This window comes from Pleurodeles waltl, unplaced genomic scaffold, assembly GCF_031143425.1.
Source record: "Pleurodeles waltl isolate 20211129_DDA unplaced genomic scaffold, aPleWal1.hap1.20221129 scaffold_197, whole genome shotgun sequence".
NCBI classification, from domain to species: domain Eukaryota; kingdom Metazoa; phylum Chordata; class Amphibia; order Caudata; family Salamandridae; genus Pleurodeles; species Pleurodeles waltl.
The window spans coordinates 256,646-276,286 of NW_027149903.1; the positions used below are offsets into that span (position 1 = coordinate 256,646).

Consider the following 19,641-nt stretch of genomic DNA (forward strand, 5'->3'; position numbering starts at 1 on the left):
CTGATTCGGAATTCATGCTTCTTCATTGACAATACACAATCAAGAAAGGACCAAAAACTCTTACTGCCTAATACATTATATTTTACTCAGTATACCTGTCAATTTCCTCTTATATGTAGATTATACAATATTTTCTATTCAAGTGGTGTCGGTTGAAAATAGGCCTTCTTTCAAAGGCCATTTTGGTGAATGATTTCAGAGCAAGAAGAAGCTGCATTATTTATTGCAATTTCAATTCATTATAAAAGAAATGTAGGACAACATTGCCTCTGGTGGGATTCAAAACCACAACTTTTGAATGCCTTCTTTACATTACTCTTGAAAGCCAAAGCACTATCCATTGTGCCACAGAGCCAATCTTTTTAGGATGTCGGACAGAAATGATCAAATAAAATAATGAGCTAGCAGCTGCTCATCAACTTTATGAAGTTGTTAGGAATCTATGATCCTGGATTTATGTTGAGCATTGAATAGCAAAAATGATATTCAACATGTCAAACCATACAATGCAGTTGGTTAAGTGTTAAGTCGACTCAAAAGGCATAGCACAGATAAAACAGCAAGGAGTTTAACAACTCCATATAAGAAGGTTTTGCAATTCCCTTAATGTAATATCTTATTCATCAAGCAGTGGAAACTTCAAGAGTGCATCTTCTTAAACATAACACACTGCCTGAACAGGAACTTCAAACCTGGACACTCATATTAAAAGTCTGCTGTGCCACTCACTGAACTATCCAGTGTCTACTAACTTTCATCTTCAATTCATCTTAAAACAATGTGGAAGGATTCCAACCGACACTATATTTATGAATATGATTGCATATATTGACAAGCATTATGTAGCGTTTGATAGTGAACTGATATTTCAAACTTTTGAAACCTCAGCATTAAATGTCATCTATTTTAAGTCCTGAAATATGTACTATCTCATTTTCTGCTGACTTAGAATTCATGCTTCTTCAGTGACAGTATACAATTGAGAAAGGGCCGAAACTCCTACTATCTAGTAAATTATATTTTCATCAGTACACCTGACAATTTCCTCTTGCATATTGATTATACAATGTTTTCTATTCAAGCACTCTTTGTTTAAAACAGGCCTTCTTTCAAAGGCTATTTTGGTAAATGATTTTGGGTGAAGCTGAAGCTGCATTGTTTATTGCTATTTCAATTCGTTATGAAAGAAATTGAGCAATAATATTGACTCTGGTGGGATTCGAACCCACAGCCTTTGAATGCCTTTTTTAACATTTTCCTAGAAGTCCAATGCGCTATCCATTGCGCCACAGAGCCAACCTGCACCAAGAAACTTTTCAGAAATTCTGAAATAAAATAATGAGCAAGCAACTGATGATCAACTTTACAAAGTTGATAGGATACTATAATCATGGTTACATGTTGAGCATTGCATGGGGAAAAAGATATTCAACATGCCAAACTACATGATACAGTTGGATAAGTCTACTCAAAAGGCCTCTGACGGATAAAATCTTGACAATTTAAAAAACTCCATTTAAGAAGGTTTTGCAATTCTGTCAATGTAATATCTTGTTCATCATGCAATAGAAACTAAAAGAGTACTTCTTCTTAAACATAGCACCCCGCCTGAACAGGGACTTGAACCCTGGACCCTCAGATTAAAAGTCTGATGCTCTACCGACTGAGCTATCCAGGCTCTGCTTACTCTAATCTTCAAATCACATTAAAACAATTTGGAAGGATACCAAGCTTACATTTACTGACAATCATTTATTATTATCATTACATATATTGATAATCAATACGTAGAGTTTTATCATGAATTGATATTTCAAGCTTTTGACATCTCAGCATTATATTTTATCTCTTTAAGTCCTGAAATTTGTACCATCTCATTTTCTGCTGATTCGGAATTCATGCTTCTTCATTGACAATACACAATCAAGAAAGGACCAAAAACTCTTACTGCCTAATACATTATATTTTACTCAGTATACCTGTCAATTTCCTCTTATATGTAGATTATACAATATTTTCTATTCAAGTGGTGTCGGTTGAAAATAGGCCTTCTTTCAAAGGCCATTTTGGTGAATGATTTCAGAGCAAGAAGAAGCTGCATTATTTATTGCAATTTCAATTCATTATAAAAGAAATGTAGGACAACATTGCCTCTGGTGGGATTCAAAACCACAACTTTTGAATGCCTTCTTTACATTACTCTTGAAAGCCAAAGCACTATCCATTGTGCCACAGAGCCAATCATTTTAGGATGTCGGACAGAAATGATCAAATAAAATAATGAGCTAGCAGCTGCTCATCAACTTTATGAAGTTGTTAGGAATCTATGATCCTGGATTTATGTTGAGCATTGAATAGCAAAAATGATATTCAACATGTCAAACCATACAATGCAGTTGGTTAAGTGTTAAGTCGACTCAAAAGGCATAGCACAGATAAAACAGCAAGGAGTTTAACAACTCCATATAAGAAGGTTTTGCAATTCCCTTAATGTAATATCTTATTCATCAAGCAGTGGAAACTTCAAGAGTGCATCTTCTTAAACATAACACACTGCCTGAACAGGAACTTCAAACCTGGACACTCATATTAAAAGTCTGCTGTGCCACTCACTGAACTATCCAGTGTCTACTAACTTTCATCTTCAATTCATCTTAAAACAATGTGGAAGGATTCCAACCGACACTATATTTATGAATATGATTGCATATATTGACAAGCATTATGTAGCGTTTGATAGTGAACTGATATTTCAAACTTTTGAAACCTCAGCATTAAATGTCATCTATTTTAAGTCCTGAAATATGTACTATCTCATTTTCTGCTGACTTAGAATTCATGCTTCTTCAGTGACAGTATACAATTGAGAAAGGGCCGAAACTCCTACTATCTAGTAAATTATATTTTCATCAGTACACCTGACAATTTCCTCTTGCATATTGATTATACAATGTTTTCTATTCAAGCACTCTTTGTTTAAAACAGGCCTTCTTTCAAAGGCTATTTTGGTAAATGATTTTGGGTGAAGCTGAAGCTGCATTGTTTATTGCTATTTCAATTCGTTATGAAAGAAATTGAGCAATAATATTGACTCTGGTGGGATTCGAACCCACAGCCTTTGAATGCCTTTTTTAACATTTTCCTAGAAGTCCAATGCGCTATCCATTGCGCCACAGAGCCAACCTGCACCAAGAAACTTTTCAGAAATTCTGAAATAAAATAATGAGCAAGCAACTGATGATCAACTTTACAAAGTTGATAGGATACTATAATCATGGTTACATGTTGAGCATTGCATGGGGAAAAAGATATTCAACATGCCAAACTACATGATACAGTTGGATAAGTCTACTCAAAAGGCCTCTGACGGATAAAATCTTGACAATTTAAAAAACTCCATTTAAGAAGGTTTTGCAATTCTGTCAATGTAATATCTTGTTCATCATGCAATAGAAACTAAAAGAGTACTTCTTCTTAAACATAGCACCCCGCCTGAACAGGGACTTGAACCCTGGACCCTCAGATTAAAAGTCTGATGCTCTACCGACTGAGCTATCCAGGCTCTGCTTACTCTAATCTTCAAATCACATTAAAACAATTTGGAAGGATACCAACCTTACATTTACTGACAATCATTTATTATTATCATTACATATATTGATAATCAATATGTAGAGTTTTATCATGAATTGATATTTCAAGCTTTTGACATCTCAGCATTATATTTTATCTCTTTAAGTCCTGAAATTTGTACCATCTCATTTTCTGCTGATTCGGAATTCATGCTTCTTCATTGACAATACACAATTAAGAAAGGACCAAAAACTCTTACTGCCTAATACATTATATTTTACTCAGTCTACCTGTCAATTTCCTCTTATATGTAGATTATACAATATTTTCTATTCAAGTGGTGTCGGTTGAAAAAAGGGCTTCTTTCAAAGGCCATTTTGGTGAATGATTTCAGAGCAAGAAGAAGCTGCATTATTTATTGCAATTTCAATTCATTATAAAAGAAATGTAGGACAACATTGCCTCTGGTGGGATTCAAAACCACAACTTTTGACTGCCTTCTTTACATTACTCTTGAAAGCCAAAGCAGTATCCATTGTGCCACAGAGCCAATCTTTTTAGGATGTCGGACAGAAATGATCAAATAAAATAATGAGCTAGCAGCTGCTCATCAACTTTATAAAGTTGTTAGGAATCTATGATCCTGGATTTATGTTGAGCATTGAATAGCAAAAATGATATTCAACATGTCAAACCATACAATGCAGTTGGTTAAGTGTTAAGTCGACTCAAAAGGCATAGCACAGATAAAACAGCAAGGAGTTTAACAACTCCATATAAGAAGGTTTTGCAATTCCCTTAATGTAATATCTTATTCATCAAGCAGTGGAAACTTCAAGAGTGCATCTTCTTAAACATAACACACTGCCTGAACAGGAACTTCAAACCTGGACACTCATATTAAAAGTCTGCTGTGCCACTCACTGAACTATCCAGTGTCTACTAACTTTCATCTTCAATTCATCTTAAAACAATGTGGAAGGATTCCAACCGACACTATATTTATGAATATGATTGCATATATTGACAAGCATTATGTAGCGTTTGATAGTGAACTGATATTTCAAACTTTTGAAACCTCAGCATTAAATGTCATCTATTTTAAGTCCTGAAATATGTACTATCTCATTTTCTGCTGACTTAGAATTCATGCTTCTTCAGTGACAGTATACAATTGAGAAAGGGCCGAAACTCCTACTATCTAGTAAATTATATTTTCATCAGTACACCTGACAATTTCCTCTTGCATATTGATTATACAATGTTTTCTATTCAAGCACTCTTTGTTTAAAACAGGCCTTCTTTCAAAGGCTATTTTGGTAAATGATTTTGGGTGAAGCTGAAGCTGCATTGTTTATTGCTATTTCAATTCGTTATGAAAGAAATTGAGCAATAATATTGACTCTGGTGGGATTCGAACCCACAGCCTTTGAATGCCTTTTTTAACATTTTCCTAGAAGTCCAATGCGCTATCCATTGCGCCACAGAGCCAACCTGCACCAAGAAACTTTTCAGAAATTCTGAAATAAAATAATGAGCAAGCAACTGATGATCAACTTTACAAAGTTGATAGGATACTATAATCATGGTTACATGTTGAGCATTGCATGGGGAAAAAGATATTCAACATGCCAAACTACATGATACAGTTGGATAAGTCTACTCAAAAGGCCTCTGACGGATAAAATCTTGACAATTTAAAAAACTCCATTTAAGAAGGTTTTGCAATTCTGTCAATGTAATATCTTGTTCATCATGCAATAGAAACTAAAAGAGTACTTCTTCTTAAACATAGCACCCCGCCTGAACAGGGACTTGAACCCTGGACCCTCAGATTAAAAGTCTGATGCTCTACCGACTGAGCTATCCAGGCTCTGCTTACTCTAATCTTCAAATCACATTAAAACAATTTGGAAGGATACCAACCTTACATTTACTGACAATCATTTATTATTATCATTACATATATTGATAATCAATATGTAGAGTTTTATCATGAATTGATATTTCAAGCTTTTGACATCTCAGCATTATATTTTATCTCTTTAAGTCCTGAAATTTGTACCATCTCATTTTCTGCTGATTCGGAATTCATGCTTCTTCATTGACAATACACAATTAAGAAAGGACCAAAAACTCTTACTGCCTAATACATTATATTTTACTCAGTCTACCTGTCAATTTCCTCTTATATGTAGATTATACAATATTTTCTATTCAAGTGGTGTCGGTTGAAAAAAGGGCTTCTTTCAAAGGCCATTTTGGTGAATGATTTCAGAGCAAGAAGAAGCTGCATTATTTATTGCAATTTCAATTCATTATAAAAGAAATGTAGGACAACATTGCCTCTGGTGGGATTCAAAACCACAACTTTTGACTGCCTTCTTTACATTACTCTTGAAAGCCAAAGCAGTATCCATTGTGCCACAGAGCCAATCTTTTTAGGATGTCGGACAGAAATGATCAAATAAAATAATGAGCTAGCAGCTGCTCATCAACTTTATGAAGTTGTTAGGAATCTATGATCCTGGATTTATGTTGAGCATTGAATAGCAAAAATGATATTCAACATGTCAAACCATACAATGCAGTTGGTTAAGTGTTAAGTCGACTCAAAAGGCATAGCACAGATAAAACAGCAAGGAGTTTAACAACTCCATATAAGAAGGTTTTGCAATTCCCTTAATGTAATATCTTATTCATCAAGCAGTGGAAACTTCAAGAGTGCATCTTCTTAAACATAACACACTGCCTGAACAGGAACTTCAAACCTGGACACTCATATTAAAAGTCTGCTGTGCCACTCACTGAACTATCCAGTGTCTACTAACTTTCATCTTCAATTCATCTTAAAACAATGTGGAAGGATTCCAACCGACACTATATTTATGAATATGATTGCATATATTGACAAGCATTATGTAGCGTTTGATAGTGAACTGATATTTCAAACTTTTGAAACCTCAGCATTAAATGTCATCTATTTTAAGTCCTGAAATATGTACTATCTCATTTTCTGCTGACTTAGAATTCATGCTTCTTCAGTGACAGTATACAATTGAGAAAGGGCCGAAACTCCTACTATCTAGTAAATTATATTTTCATCAGTACACCTGACAATTTCCTCTTGCATATTGATTATACAATGTTTTCTATTCAAGCACTCTTTGTTTAAAACAGGCCTTCTTTCAAAGGCTATTTTGGTAAATGATTTTGGGTGAAGCTGAAGCTGCATTGTTTATTGCTATTTCAATTCGTTATGAAAGAAATTGAGTAATAATATTGACTCTGGTGGGATTCGAACCCACAGCCTTTGAATGCCTTTTTTAACATTTTCCTAGAAGTCCAATGCGCTATCCATTGCGCCACAGAGCCAACCTGCACCAAGAAACTTTTCAGAAATTCTGAAATAAAATAATGAGCAAGCAACTGATGATCAACTTTACAAAGTTGATAGGATACTATAATCATGGTTACATGTTGAGCATTGCATGGGGAAAAAGATATTCAACATGCCAAACTACGTGATACAGTTGGATAAGTCTACTCAAAAGGCCTCTGACGGATAAAATCTTGACAATTTAAAAAACTCCATTTAAGAAGGTTTTGCAATTCTGTCAATGTAATATCTTGTTCATCATGCAATAGAAACTAAAAGAGTACTTCTTCTTAAACATAGCACCCCGCCTGAACAGGGACTTGAACCCTGGACCCTCAGATTAAAAGTCTGATGCTCTACCGACTGAGCTATCCAGGCTCTGCTTACTCTAATCTTCAAATCACATTAAAACAATTTGGAAGGATACCAACCTTACATTTACTGACAATCATTTATTATTATCATTACATATATTGATAATCAATATGTAGAGTTTTATCATGAATTGATATTTCAAGCTTTTGACATCTCAGCATTATATTTTATCTCTTTAAGTCCTGAAATTTGTACCATCTCATTTTCTGCTGATTCGGAATTCATGCTTCTTCATTGACAATACACAATTAAGAAAGGACCAAAAACTCTTACTGCCTAATACATTATATTTTACTCAGTCTACCTGTCAATTTCCTCTTATATGTAGATTATACAATATTTTCTATTCAAGTGGTGTCGGTTGAAAAAAGGGCTTCTTTCAAAGGCCATTTTGGTGAATGATTTCAGAGCAAGAAGAAGCTGCATTATTTATTGCAATTTCAATTCATTATAAAAGAAATGTAGGACAACATTGCCTCTGGTGGGATTCAAAACCACAACTTTTGACTGCCTTCTTTACATTACTCTTGAAAGCCAAAGCAGTATCCATTGTGCCACAGAGCCAATCTTTTTAGGATGTCGGACAGAAATGATCAAATAAAATAATGAGCTAGCAGCTGCTCATCAACTTTATAAAGTTGTTAGGAATCTATGATCCTGGATTTATGTTGAGCATTGAATAGCAAAAATGATATTCAACATGTCAAACCATACAATGCAGTTGGTTAAGTGTTAAGTCGACTCAAAAGGCATAGCACAGATAAAACAGCAAGGAGTTTAACAACTCCATATAAGAAGGTTTTGCAATTCCCTTAATGTAATATCTTATTCATCAAGCAGTGGAAACTTCAAGAGTGCATCTTCTTAAACATAACACACTGCCTGAACAGGAACTTCAAACCTGGACACTCATATTAAAAGTCTGCTGTGCCACTCACTGAACTATCCAGTGTCTACTAACTTTCATCTTCAATTCATCTTAAAACAATGTGGAAGGATACCAACCGACACTATATTTATGAATATGATTGCATATATTGACAAGCATTATGTAGCGTTTGATAGTGAACTGATATTTCAAACTTTTGAAACCTCAGCATTAAATGTCATCTATTTTAAGTCCTGAAATATGTACTATCTCATTTTCTGCTGACTTAGAATTCATGCTTCTTCAGTGACAGTATACAATTGAGAAAGGGCCGAAACTCCTACTATCTAGTAAATTATATTTTCATCAGTACACCTGACAATTTCCTCTTGCATATTGATTATACAATGTTTTCTATTCAAGCACTCTTTGTTTAAAACAGGCCTTCTTTCAAAGGCTATTTTGGTAAATGATTTTGGGTGAAGCTGAAGCTGCATTGTTTATTGCTATTTCAATTCGTTATGAAAGAAATTGAGCAATAATATTGACTCTGGTGGGATTCGAACCCACAGCCTTTGAATGCCTTTTTTAACATTTTCCTAGAAGTCCAATGCGCTATCCATTGCGCCACAGAGCCAACCTGCACCAAGAAACTTTTCAGAAATTCTGAAATAAAATAATGAGCAAGCAACTGATGATCAACTTTACAAAGTTGATAGGATACTATAATCATGGTTACATGTTGAGCATTGCATGGGGAAAAAGATATTCAACATGCCAAACTACATGATACAGTTGGATAAGTCTACTCAAAAGGCCTCTGACGGATAAAATCTTGACAATTTAAAAAACTCCATTTAAGAAGGTTTTGCAATTCTGTCAATGTAATATCTTGTTCATCATGCAATAGAAACTAAAAGAGTACTTCTTCTTAAACATAGCACCCCGCCTGAACAGGGACTTGAACCCTGGACCCTCAGATTAAAAGTCTGATGCTCTACCGACTGAGCTATCCAGGCTCTGCTTACTCTAATCTTCAAATCACATTAAAACAATTTGGAAGGATACCAAGCTTACATTTACTGACAATCATTTATTATTATCATTACATATATTGATAATCAATACGTAGAGTTTTATCATGAATTGATATTTCAAGCTTTTGACATCTCAGCATTATATTTTATCTCTTTAAGTCCTGAAATTTGTACCATCTCATTTTCTGCTGATTCGGAATTCATGCTTCTTCATTGACAATACACAATCAAGAAAGGACCAAAAACTCTTACTGCCTAATACATTATATTTTACTCAGTATACCTGTCAATTTCCTCTTATATGTAGATTATACAATATTTTCTATTCAAGTGGTGTCGGTTGAAAATAGGCCTTCTTTCAAAGGCCATTTTGGTGAATGATTTCAGAGCAAGAAGAAGCTGCATTATTTATTGCAATTTCAATTCATTATAAAAGAAATGTAGGACAACATTGCCTCTGGTGGGATTCAAAACCACAACTTTTGAATGCCTTCTTTACATTACTCTTGAAAGCCAAAGCACTATCCATTGTGCCACAGAGCCAATCTTTTTAGGATGTCGGACAGAAATGATCAAATAAAATAATGAGCTAGCAGCTGCTCATCAACTTTATGAAGTTGTTAGGAATCTATGATCCTGGATTTATGTTGAGCATTGAATAGCAAAAATGATATTCAACATGTCAAACCATACAATGCAGTTGGTTAAGTGTTAAGTCGACTCAAAAGGCATAGCACAGATAAAACAGCAAGGAGTTTAACAACTCCATATAAGAAGGTTTTGCAATTCCCTTAATGTAATATCTTATTCATCAAGCAGTGGAAACTTCAAGAGTGCATCTTCTTAAACATAACACACTGCCTGAACAGGAACTTCAAACCTGGACACTCATATTAAAAGTCTGCTGTGCCACTCACTGAACTATCCAGTGTCTACTAACTTTCATCTTCAATTCATCTTAAAACAATGTGGAAGGATTCCAACCGACACTATATTTATGAATATGATTGCATATATTGACAAGCATTATGTAGCGTTTGATAGTGAACTGATATTTCAAACTTTTGAAACCTCAGCATTAAATGTCATCTATTTTAAGTCCTGAAATATGTACTATCTCATTTTCTGCTGACTTAGAATTCATGCTTCTTCAGTGACAGTATACAATTGAGAAAGGGCCGAAACTCCTACTATCTAGTAAATTATATTTTCATCAGTACACCTGACAATTTCCTCTTGCATATTGATTATACAATGTTTTCTATTCAAGCACTCTTTGTTTAAAACAGGCCTTCTTTCAAAGGCTATTTTGGTAAATGATTTTGGGTGAAGCTGAAGCTGCATTGTTTATTGCTATTTCAATTCGTTATGAAAGAAATTGAGCAATAATATTGACTCTGGTGGGATTCGAACCCACAGCCTTTGAATGCCTTTTTTAACATTTTCCTAGAAGTCCAATGCGCTATCCATTGCGCCACAGAGCCAACCTGCACCAAGAAACTTTTCAGAAATTCTGAAATAAAATAATGAGCAAGCAACTGATGATCAACTTTACAAAGTTGATAGGATACTATAATCATGGTTACATGTTGAGCATTGCATGGGGAAAAAGATATTCAACATGCCAAACTACATGATACAGTTGGATAAGTCTACTCAAAAGGCCTCTGACGGATAAAATCTTGACAATTTAAAAAACTCCATTTAAGAAGGTTTTGCAATTCTGTCAATGTAATATCTTGTTCATCATGCAATAGAAACTAAAAGAGTACTTCTTCTTAAACATAGCACCCCGCCTGAACAGGGACTTGAACCCTGGACCCTCAGATTAAAAGTCTGATGCTCTACCGACTGAGCTATCCAGGCTCTGCTTACTCTAATCTTCAAATCACATTAAAACAATTTGGAAGGATACCAACCTTACATTTACTGACAATCATTTATTATTATCATTACATATATTGATAATCAATATGTAGAGTTTTATCATGAATTGATATTTCAAGCTTTTGACATCTCAGCATTATATTTTATCTCTTTAAGTCCTGAAATTTGTACCATCTCATTTTCTGCTGATTCGGAATTCATGCTTCTTCATTGACAATACACAATTAAGAAAGGACCAAAAACTCTTACTGCCTAATACATTATATTTTACTCAGTCTACCTGTCAATTTCCTCTTATATGTAGATTATACAATATTTTCTATTCAAGTGGTGTCGGTTGAAAAAAGGGCTTCTTTCAAAGGCCATTTTGGTGAATGATTTCAGAGCAAGAAGAAGCTGCATTATTTATTGCAATTTCAATTCATTATAAAAGAAATGTAGGACAACATTGCCTCTGGTGGGATTCAAAACCACAACTTTTGACTGCCTTCTTTACATTACTCTTGAAAGCCAAAGCAGTATCCATTGTGCCACAGAGCCAATCTTTTTAGGATGTCGGACAGAAATGATCAAATAAAATAATGAGCTAGCAGCTGCTCATCAACTTTATAAAGTTGTTAGGAATCTATGATCCTGGATTTATGTTGAGCATTGAATAGCAAAAATGATATTCAACATGTCAAACCATACAATGCAGTTGGTTAAGTGTTAAGTCGACTCAAAAGGCATAGCACAGATAAAACAGCAAGGAGTTTAACAACTCCATATAAGAAGGTTTTGCAATTCCCTTAATGTAATATCTTATTCATCAAGCAGTGGAAACTTCAAGAGTGCATCTTCTTAAACGTAACACACTGCCTGAACAGGAACTTCAAACTTGGACACTCATATTAAAAGTCTGCTGTGCCACTCACTGAACTATCCAGTGTCTACTAACTTTCATCTTCAATTCATCTTAAAACAATGTGGAAGGATACCAACCGACACTACATTTATGAATATGATTGCATATATTGACAAGCATTATGTAGCGTTTGATAGTGAACTGATATTTCAAACTTTTGAAACCTCAGCATTAAATGTCATCTATTTTAAGTCCTGAAATATGTACTATCTCATTTTCTGCTGACTTAGAATTCATGCTTCTTCAGTGACAGTATACAATTGAGAAAGGGCCGAAACTCCTACTATCTAGTAAATTATATTTTCATCAGTACACCTGACAATTTCCTCTTGCATATTGATTATACAATGTTTTCTATTCAAGCACTCTTTGTTTAAAACAGGCCTTCTTTCAAAGGCTATTTTGGTAAATGATTTTGGGTGAAGCTGAAGCTGCATTGTTTATTGCTATTTCAATTCGTTATGAAAGAAATTGAGCAATAATATTGACTCTGGTGGGATTCGAACCCACAGCCTTTGAATGCCTTTTTTAACATTTTCCTAGAAGTCCAATGCGCTATCCATTGCGCCACAGAGCCAACCTGCACCAAGAAACTTTTCAGAAATTCTGAAATAAAATAATGAGCCAGCAACTGATGATCAACTTTACAAAGTTGATAGGATACTATAATCATGGTTACATGTTGAGCATTGCATGGGGAAAAAGATATTCAACATGCCAAACTACATGATACAGTTGGATAAGTCTACTCAAAAGGCCTCTGACGGATAAAATCTTGACAATTTAAAAAACTCCATTTAAGAAGGTTTTGCAATTCTGTCAATGTAATATCTTGTTCATCATGCAATAGAAACTAAAAGAGTACTTCTTCTTAAACATAGCACCCCGCCTGAACAGGGACTTGAACCCTGGACCCTCAGATTAAAAGTCTGATGCTCTACCGACTGAGCTATCCAGGCTCTGCTTACTCTAATCTTCAAATCACATTAAAACAATTTGGAAGGATACCAAGCTTACATTTACTGACAATCATTTATTATTATCATTACATATATTGATAATCAATACGTAGAGTTTTATCATGAATTGATATTTCAAGCTTTTGACATCTCAGCATTATATTTTATCTCTTTAAGTCCTGAAATTTGTACCATCTCATTTTCTGCTGATTCGGAATTCATGCTTCTTCATTGACAATACACAATCAAGAAAGGACCAAAAACTCTTACTGCCTAATACATTATATTTTACTCAGTCTACCTGTCAATTTCCTCTTATATGTAGATTATACAATATTTTCTATTCAAGTGGTGTCGGTTGAAAAAAGGGCTTCTTTCAAAGGCCATTTTGGTGAATGATTTCAGAGCAAGAAGAAGCTGCATTATTTATTGCAATTTCAATTCATTATAAAAGAAATGTAGGACAACATTGCCTCTGGTGGGATTCAAAACCACAACTTTTGACTGCCTTCTTTACATTACTCTTGAAAGCCAAAGCAGTATCCATTGTGCCACAGAGCCAATCTTTTTAGGATGTCGGACAGAAATGATCAAATAAAATAATGAGCTAGCAGCTGCTCATCAACTTTATAAAGTTGTTAGGAATCTATGATCCTGGATTTATGTTGAGCATTGAATAGCAAAAATGATATTCAACATGTCAAACCATACAATGCAGTTGGTTAAGTGTTAAGTCGACTCAAAAGGCATAGCACAGATAAAACAGCAAGGAGTTTAACAACTCCATATAAGAAGGTTTTGCAATTCCCTTAATGTAATATCTTATTCATCAAGCAGTGGAAACTTCAAGAGTGCATCTTCTTAAACATAACACACTGCCTGAACAGGAACTTCAAACCTGGACACTCATATTAAAAGTCTGCTGTGCCACTCACTGAACTATCCAGTGTCTACTAACTTTCATCTTCAATTCATCTTAAAACAATGTGGAAGGATACCAACCGACACTATATTTATGAATATGATTGCATATATTGACAAGCATTATGTAGCGTTTGATAGTGAACTGATATTTCAAACTTTTGAAACCTCAGCATTAAATGTCATCTATTTTAAGTCCTGAAATATGTACTATCTCATTTTCTGCTGACTTAGAATTCATGCTTCTTCAGTGACAGTATACAATTGAGAAAGGGCCGAAACTCCTACTATCTAGTAAATTATATTTTCATCAGTACACCTGACAATTTCCTCTTGCATATTGATTATACAATGTTTTCTATTCAAGCACTCTTTGTTTAAAACAGGCCTTCTTTCAAAGGCTATTTTGGTAAATGATTTTGGGTGAAGCTGAAGCTGCATTGTTTATTGCTATTTCAATTCGTTATGAAAGAAATTGAGCAATAATATTGACTCTGGTGGGATTCGAACCCACAGCCTTTGAATGCCTTTTTTAACATTTTCCTAGAAGTCCAATGCGCTATCCATTGCGCCACAGAGCCAACCTGCACCAAGAAACTTTTCAGAAATTCTGAAATAAAATAATGAGCAAGCAACTGATGATCAACTTTACAAAGTTGATAGGATACTATAATCATGGTTACATGTTGAGCATTGCATGGGGAAAAAGATATTCAACATGCCAAACTACATGATACAGTTGGATAAGTCTACTCAAAAGGCCTCTGACGGATAAAATCTTGACAATTTAAAAAACTCCATTTAAGAAGGTTTTGCAATTCTGTCAATGTAATATCTTGTTCATCATGCAATAGAAACTAAAAGAGTACTTCTTCTTAAACATAGCACCCCGCCTGAACAGGGACTTGAACCCTGGACCCTCAGATTAAAAGTCTGATGCTCTACCGACTGAGCTATCCAGGCTCTGCTTACTCTAATCTTCAAATCACATTAAAACAATTTGGAAGGATACCAAGCTTACATTTACTGACAATCATTTATTATTATCATTACATATATTGATAATCAATACGTAGAGTTTTATCATGAATTGATATTTCAAGCTTTTGACATCTCAGCATTATATTTTATCTCTTTAAGTCCTGAAATTTGTACCATCTCATTTTCTGCTGATTCGGAATTCATGCTTCTTCATTGACAATACACAATCAAGAAAGGACCAAAAACTCTTACTGCCTAATACATTATATTTTACTCAGTATACCTGTCAATTTCCTCTTATATGTAGATTATACAATATTTTCTATTCAAGTGGTGTCGGTTGAAAATAGGCCTTCTTTCAAAGGCCATTTTGGTGAATGATTTCAGAGCAAGAAGAAGCTGCATTATTTATTGCAATTTCAATTCATTATAAAAGAAATGTAGGACAACATTGCCTCTGGTGGGATTCAAAACCACAACTTTTGAATGCCTTCTTTACATTACTCTTGAAAGCCAAAGCACTATCCATTGTGCCACAGAGCCAATCTTTTTAGGATGTCGGACAGAAATGATCAAATAAAATAATGAGCTAGCAGCTGCTCATCAACTTTATGAAGTTGTTAGGAATCTATGATCCTGGATTTATGTTGAGCATTGAATAGCAAAAATGATATTCAACATGTCAAACCATACAATGCAGTTGGTTAAGTGTTAAGTCGACTCAAAAGGCATAGCACAGATAAAACAGCAAGGAGTTTAACAACTCCATATAAGAAGGTTTTGCAATTCCCTTAATGTAATATCTTATTCATCAAGCAGTGGAAACTTCAAGAGTGCATCTTCTTAAACATAACACACTGCCTGAACAGGAACTTCAAACCTGGACACTCATATTAAAAGTCTGCTGTGCCACTCACTGAACTATCCAGTGTCTACTAACTTTCATCTTCAATTCATCTTAAAACAATGTGGAAGGATTCCAACCGACACTATATTTATGAATATGATTGCATATATTGACAAGCATTATGTAGCGTTTGATAGTGAACTGATATTTCAAACTTTTGAAACCTCAGCATTAAATGTCATCTATTTTAAGTCCTGAAATATGTACTATCTCATTTTCTGCTGACTTAGAATTCATGCTTCTTCAGTGACAGTATACAATTGAGAAAGGGCCGAAACTCCTACTATCTAGTAAATTATATTTTCATCAGTACACCTGACAATTTCCTCTTGCATATTGATTATACAATGTTTTCTATTCAAGCACTCTTTGTTTAAAACAGGCCTTCTTTCAAAGGCTATTTTGGTAAATGATTTTGGGTGAAGCTGAAGCTGCATTGTTTATTGCTATTTCAATTCGTTATGAAAGAAATTGAGCAATAATATTGACTCTGGTGGGATTCGAACCCACAGCCTTTGAATGCCTTTTTTAACATTTTCCTAGAAGTCCAATGCGCTATCCATTGCGCCACAGAGCCAACCTGCACCAAGAAACTTTTCAGAAATTCTGAAATAAAATAATGAGCAAGCAACTGATGATCAACTTTACAAAGTTGATAGGATACTATAATCATGGTTACATGTTGAGCATTGCATGGGGAAAAAGATATTCAACATGCCAAACTACATGATACAGTTGGATAAGTCTACTCAAAAGGCCTCTGACGGATAAAATCTTGACAATTTAAAAAACTCCATTTAAGAAGGTTTTGCAATTCTGTCAATGTAATATCTTGTTCATCATGCAATAGAAACTAAAAGAGTACTTCTTCTTAAACATAGCACCCCGCCTGAACAGGGACTTGAACCCTGGACCCTCAGATTAAAAGTCTGATGCTCTACCGACTGAGCTATCCAGGCTCTGCTTACTCTAATCTTCAAATCACATTAAAACAATTTGGAAGGATACCAACCTTACATTTACTGACAATCATTTATTATTATCATTACATATATTGATAATCAATATGTAGAGTTTTATCATGAATTGATATTTCAAGCTTTTGACATCTCAGCATTATATTTTATCTCTTTAAGTCCTGAAATTTGTACCATCTCATTTTCTGCTGATTCGGAATTCATGCTTCTTCATTGACAATACACAATTAAGAAAGGACCAAAAACTCTTACTGCCTAATACATTATATTTTACTCAGTCTACCTGTCAATTTCCTCTTATATGTAGATTATACAATATTTTCTATTCAAGTGGTGTCGGTTGAAAAAAGGGCTTCTTTCAAAGGCCATTTTGGTGAATGATTTCAGAGCAAGAAGAAGCTGCATTATTTATTGCAATTTCAATTCATTATAAAAGAAATGTAGGACAACATTGCCTCTGGTGGGATTCAAAACCACAACTTTTGACTGCCTTCTTTACATTACTCTTGAAAGCCAAAGCAGTATCCATTGTGCCACAGAGCCAATCTTTTTAGGATGTCGGACAGAAATGATCAAATAAAATAATGAGCTAGCAGCTGCTCATCAACTTTATAAAGTTGTTAGGAATCTATGATCCTGGATTTATGTTGAGCATTGAATAGCAAAAATGATATTCAACATGTCAAACCATACAATGCAGTTGGTTAAGTGTTAAGTCGACTCAAAAGGCATAGCACAGATAAAACAGCAAGGAGTTTAACAACTCCATATAAGAAGGTTTTGCAATTCCCTTAATGTAATATCTTATTCATCAAGCAGTGGAAACTTCAAGAGTGCATCTTCTTAAACGTAACACACTGCCTGAACAGGAACTTCAAACTTGGACACTCATATTAAAAGTCTGCTGTGCCACTCACTGAACTATCCAGTGTCTACTAACTTTCATCTTCAATTCATCTTAAAACAATGTGGAAGGATACCAACCGACACTACATTTATGAATATGATTGCATATATTGACAAGCATTATGTAGCGTTTGATAGTGAACTGATATTTCAAACTTTTGAAACCTCAGCATTAAATGTCATCTATTTTAAGTCCTGAAATATGTACTATCTCATTTTCTGCTGACTTAGAATTCATGCTTCTTCAGTGACAGTATACAATTGAGAAAGGGCCGAAACTCCTACTATCTAGTAAATTATATTTTCATCAGTACACCTGACAATTTCCTCTTGCATATTGATTATACAATGTTTTCTATTCAAGCACTCTTTGTTTAAAACAGGCCTTCTTTCAAAGGCTATTTTGGTAAATGATTTTGGGTGAAGCTGAAGCTGCATTGTTTATTGCTATTTCAATTCGTTATGAAAGAAATTGAGCAATAATATTGACTCTGGTGGGATTCGAACCCACAGCCTTTGAATGCCTTTTTTAACATTTTCCTAGAAGTCCAATGCGCTATCCATTGCGCCACAGAGCCAACCTGCACCAAGAAACTTTTCAGAAATTCTGAAATAAAATAATGAGCCAGCAACTGATGATCAACTTTACAAAGTTGATAGGATACTATAATCATGGTTACATGTTGAGCATTGCATGGGGAAAAAGATATTCAACATGCCAAACTACATGATACAGTTGGATAAGTCTACTCAAAAGGCCTCTGACGGATAAAATCTTGACAATTTAAAAAACTCCATTTAAGAAGGTTTTGCAATTCTGTCAATGTAATATCTTGTTCATCATGCAATAGAAACTAAAAGAGTACTTCTTCTTAAACATAGCACCCCGCCTGAACAGGGACTTGAACCCTGGACCCTCAGATTAAAAGTCTGATGCTCTACCGACTGAGCTATCCAGGCTCTGCTTACTCTAATCTTCAAATCACATTAAAACAATTTGGAAGGATACCAAGCTTACATTTACTGACAATCATTTATTATTATCATTACATATATTGATAATCAATACGTAGAGTTTTATCATGAATTGATATTTCAAGCTTTTGACATCTCAGCATTATATTTTATCTCTTTAAGTCCTGAAATTTGTACCATCTCATTTTCTGCTGATTCGGAATTCATGCTTCTTCATTGACAATACACAATTAAGAAAGGACCAAAAACTCTTACTGCCTAATACATTATATTTTACTCAGTCTACCTGTCAATTTCCTCTTATATGTAGATTATACAATATTTTCTATTCAAGTGGTGTCGGTTGAAAAAAGGGCTTCTTTCAAAGGCCATTTTGGTGAATGATTTCAGAGCAAGAAGAAGCTGCATTATTTATTGCAATTTCAATTCATTATAAAAGAAATGTAGGACAACATTGCCTCTGGTGGGATTCAAAACCACAACTTTTGACTGCCTTCTTTACATTACTCTTGAAAGCCAAAGCAGTATCCATTGTGCCACAGAGCCAATCTTTTTAGGATGTCGGACAGAAATGATCAAATAAAATAATGAGCTAGCAGCTGCTCATCAACTTTATAAAGTTGTTAGGAATCTATGATCCTGGATTTATGTTGAGCATTGAATAGCAAAAATGATATTCAACATGTCAAACCATACAATGCAGTTGGTTAAGTGTTAAGTCGACTCAAAAGGCATAGCACAGATAAAACAGCAAGGAGTTTAACAACTCCATATAAGAAGGTTTTGCAATTCCCTTAATGTAATATCTTATTCATCAAGCAGTGGAAACTTCAAGAGTGCATCTTCTTAAACATAACACACTGCCTGAACAGGAACTTCAAACCTGGACACTCATATTAAAAGTCTGCTGTGCCACTCACTGAACTATCCAGTGTCTACTAACTTTCATCTTCAATTCATCTTAAAACAATGTGGAAGGATACCAACCGACA

At 34.5% G+C, this 19,641-nt stretch overlaps 20 non-coding genes across 20 annotated transcripts; all 20 read right to left on the reverse strand.

Annotated features, from left to right (window-relative positions):
- Positions 1-1,204: 1,204 nt before the first annotated feature.
- TRNAR-UCU (transfer RNA arginine (anticodon UCU)) lies at positions 1,205-1,296 on the reverse strand. The gene is given in 2 exon segments: positions 1,205-1,240; positions 1,260-1,296. It is a non-coding gene; the product is annotated as a tRNA-Arg (tRNA).
- A 309-nt stretch (positions 1,297-1,605) lies between these two features.
- On the reverse strand, positions 1,606-1,678 carry TRNAK-UUU (transfer RNA lysine (anticodon UUU)). The gene has a single exon. It is a non-coding gene; the product is annotated as a tRNA-Lys (tRNA).
- Positions 1,679-3,088: 1,410 nt separating this feature from the next.
- TRNAR-UCU (transfer RNA arginine (anticodon UCU)) lies at positions 3,089-3,180 on the reverse strand. The gene is given in 2 exon segments: positions 3,089-3,124; positions 3,144-3,180. It is a non-coding gene; the product is annotated as a tRNA-Arg (tRNA).
- Positions 3,181-3,489: 309 nt separating this feature from the next.
- On the reverse strand, positions 3,490-3,562 carry TRNAK-UUU (transfer RNA lysine (anticodon UUU)). The gene has a single exon. It is a non-coding gene; the product is annotated as a tRNA-Lys (tRNA).
- Positions 3,563-4,972: 1,410 nt separating this feature from the next.
- On the reverse strand, positions 4,973-5,064 carry TRNAR-UCU (transfer RNA arginine (anticodon UCU)). The gene is given in 2 exon segments: positions 4,973-5,008; positions 5,028-5,064. It is a non-coding gene; the product is annotated as a tRNA-Arg (tRNA).
- A 309-nt stretch (positions 5,065-5,373) lies between these two features.
- Positions 5,374-5,446, reverse strand: TRNAK-UUU (transfer RNA lysine (anticodon UUU)). The gene has a single exon. It is a non-coding gene; the product is annotated as a tRNA-Lys (tRNA).
- A 1,410-nt stretch (positions 5,447-6,856) lies between these two features.
- TRNAR-UCU (transfer RNA arginine (anticodon UCU)) lies at positions 6,857-6,948 on the reverse strand. Its single transcript is given in 2 exon segments — positions 6,857-6,892; positions 6,912-6,948. It is a non-coding gene; the product is annotated as a tRNA-Arg (tRNA).
- Positions 6,949-7,257: 309 nt separating this feature from the next.
- On the reverse strand, positions 7,258-7,330 carry TRNAK-UUU (transfer RNA lysine (anticodon UUU)). The gene has a single exon. It is a non-coding gene; the product is annotated as a tRNA-Lys (tRNA).
- A 1,410-nt stretch (positions 7,331-8,740) lies between these two features.
- Positions 8,741-8,832, reverse strand: TRNAR-UCU (transfer RNA arginine (anticodon UCU)). Its single transcript is given in 2 exon segments — positions 8,741-8,776; positions 8,796-8,832. It is a non-coding gene; the product is annotated as a tRNA-Arg (tRNA).
- A 309-nt stretch (positions 8,833-9,141) lies between these two features.
- Positions 9,142-9,214, reverse strand: TRNAK-UUU (transfer RNA lysine (anticodon UUU)). Its single transcript has one exon. It is a non-coding gene; the product is annotated as a tRNA-Lys (tRNA).
- A 1,410-nt stretch (positions 9,215-10,624) lies between these two features.
- On the reverse strand, positions 10,625-10,716 carry TRNAR-UCU (transfer RNA arginine (anticodon UCU)). Its single transcript is given in 2 exon segments — positions 10,625-10,660; positions 10,680-10,716. It is a non-coding gene; the product is annotated as a tRNA-Arg (tRNA).
- Positions 10,717-11,025: 309 nt separating this feature from the next.
- On the reverse strand, positions 11,026-11,098 carry TRNAK-UUU (transfer RNA lysine (anticodon UUU)). Its single transcript has one exon. It is a non-coding gene; the product is annotated as a tRNA-Lys (tRNA).
- A 1,410-nt stretch (positions 11,099-12,508) lies between these two features.
- Positions 12,509-12,600, reverse strand: TRNAR-UCU (transfer RNA arginine (anticodon UCU)). Its single transcript is given in 2 exon segments — positions 12,509-12,544; positions 12,564-12,600. It is a non-coding gene; the product is annotated as a tRNA-Arg (tRNA).
- A 309-nt stretch (positions 12,601-12,909) lies between these two features.
- On the reverse strand, positions 12,910-12,982 carry TRNAK-UUU (transfer RNA lysine (anticodon UUU)). Its single transcript has one exon. It is a non-coding gene; the product is annotated as a tRNA-Lys (tRNA).
- A 1,410-nt stretch (positions 12,983-14,392) lies between these two features.
- TRNAR-UCU (transfer RNA arginine (anticodon UCU)) lies at positions 14,393-14,484 on the reverse strand. The gene is given in 2 exon segments: positions 14,393-14,428; positions 14,448-14,484. It is a non-coding gene; the product is annotated as a tRNA-Arg (tRNA).
- A 309-nt stretch (positions 14,485-14,793) lies between these two features.
- On the reverse strand, positions 14,794-14,866 carry TRNAK-UUU (transfer RNA lysine (anticodon UUU)). The gene has a single exon. It is a non-coding gene; the product is annotated as a tRNA-Lys (tRNA).
- A 1,410-nt stretch (positions 14,867-16,276) lies between these two features.
- Positions 16,277-16,368, reverse strand: TRNAR-UCU (transfer RNA arginine (anticodon UCU)). The gene is given in 2 exon segments: positions 16,277-16,312; positions 16,332-16,368. It is a non-coding gene; the product is annotated as a tRNA-Arg (tRNA).
- A 309-nt stretch (positions 16,369-16,677) lies between these two features.
- Positions 16,678-16,750, reverse strand: TRNAK-UUU (transfer RNA lysine (anticodon UUU)). Its single transcript has one exon. It is a non-coding gene; the product is annotated as a tRNA-Lys (tRNA).
- Positions 16,751-18,160: 1,410 nt separating this feature from the next.
- Positions 18,161-18,252, reverse strand: TRNAR-UCU (transfer RNA arginine (anticodon UCU)). Its single transcript is given in 2 exon segments — positions 18,161-18,196; positions 18,216-18,252. It is a non-coding gene; the product is annotated as a tRNA-Arg (tRNA).
- A 309-nt stretch (positions 18,253-18,561) lies between these two features.
- Positions 18,562-18,634, reverse strand: TRNAK-UUU (transfer RNA lysine (anticodon UUU)). The gene has a single exon. It is a non-coding gene; the product is annotated as a tRNA-Lys (tRNA).
- Positions 18,635-19,641: the final 1,007 nt, after the last annotated feature.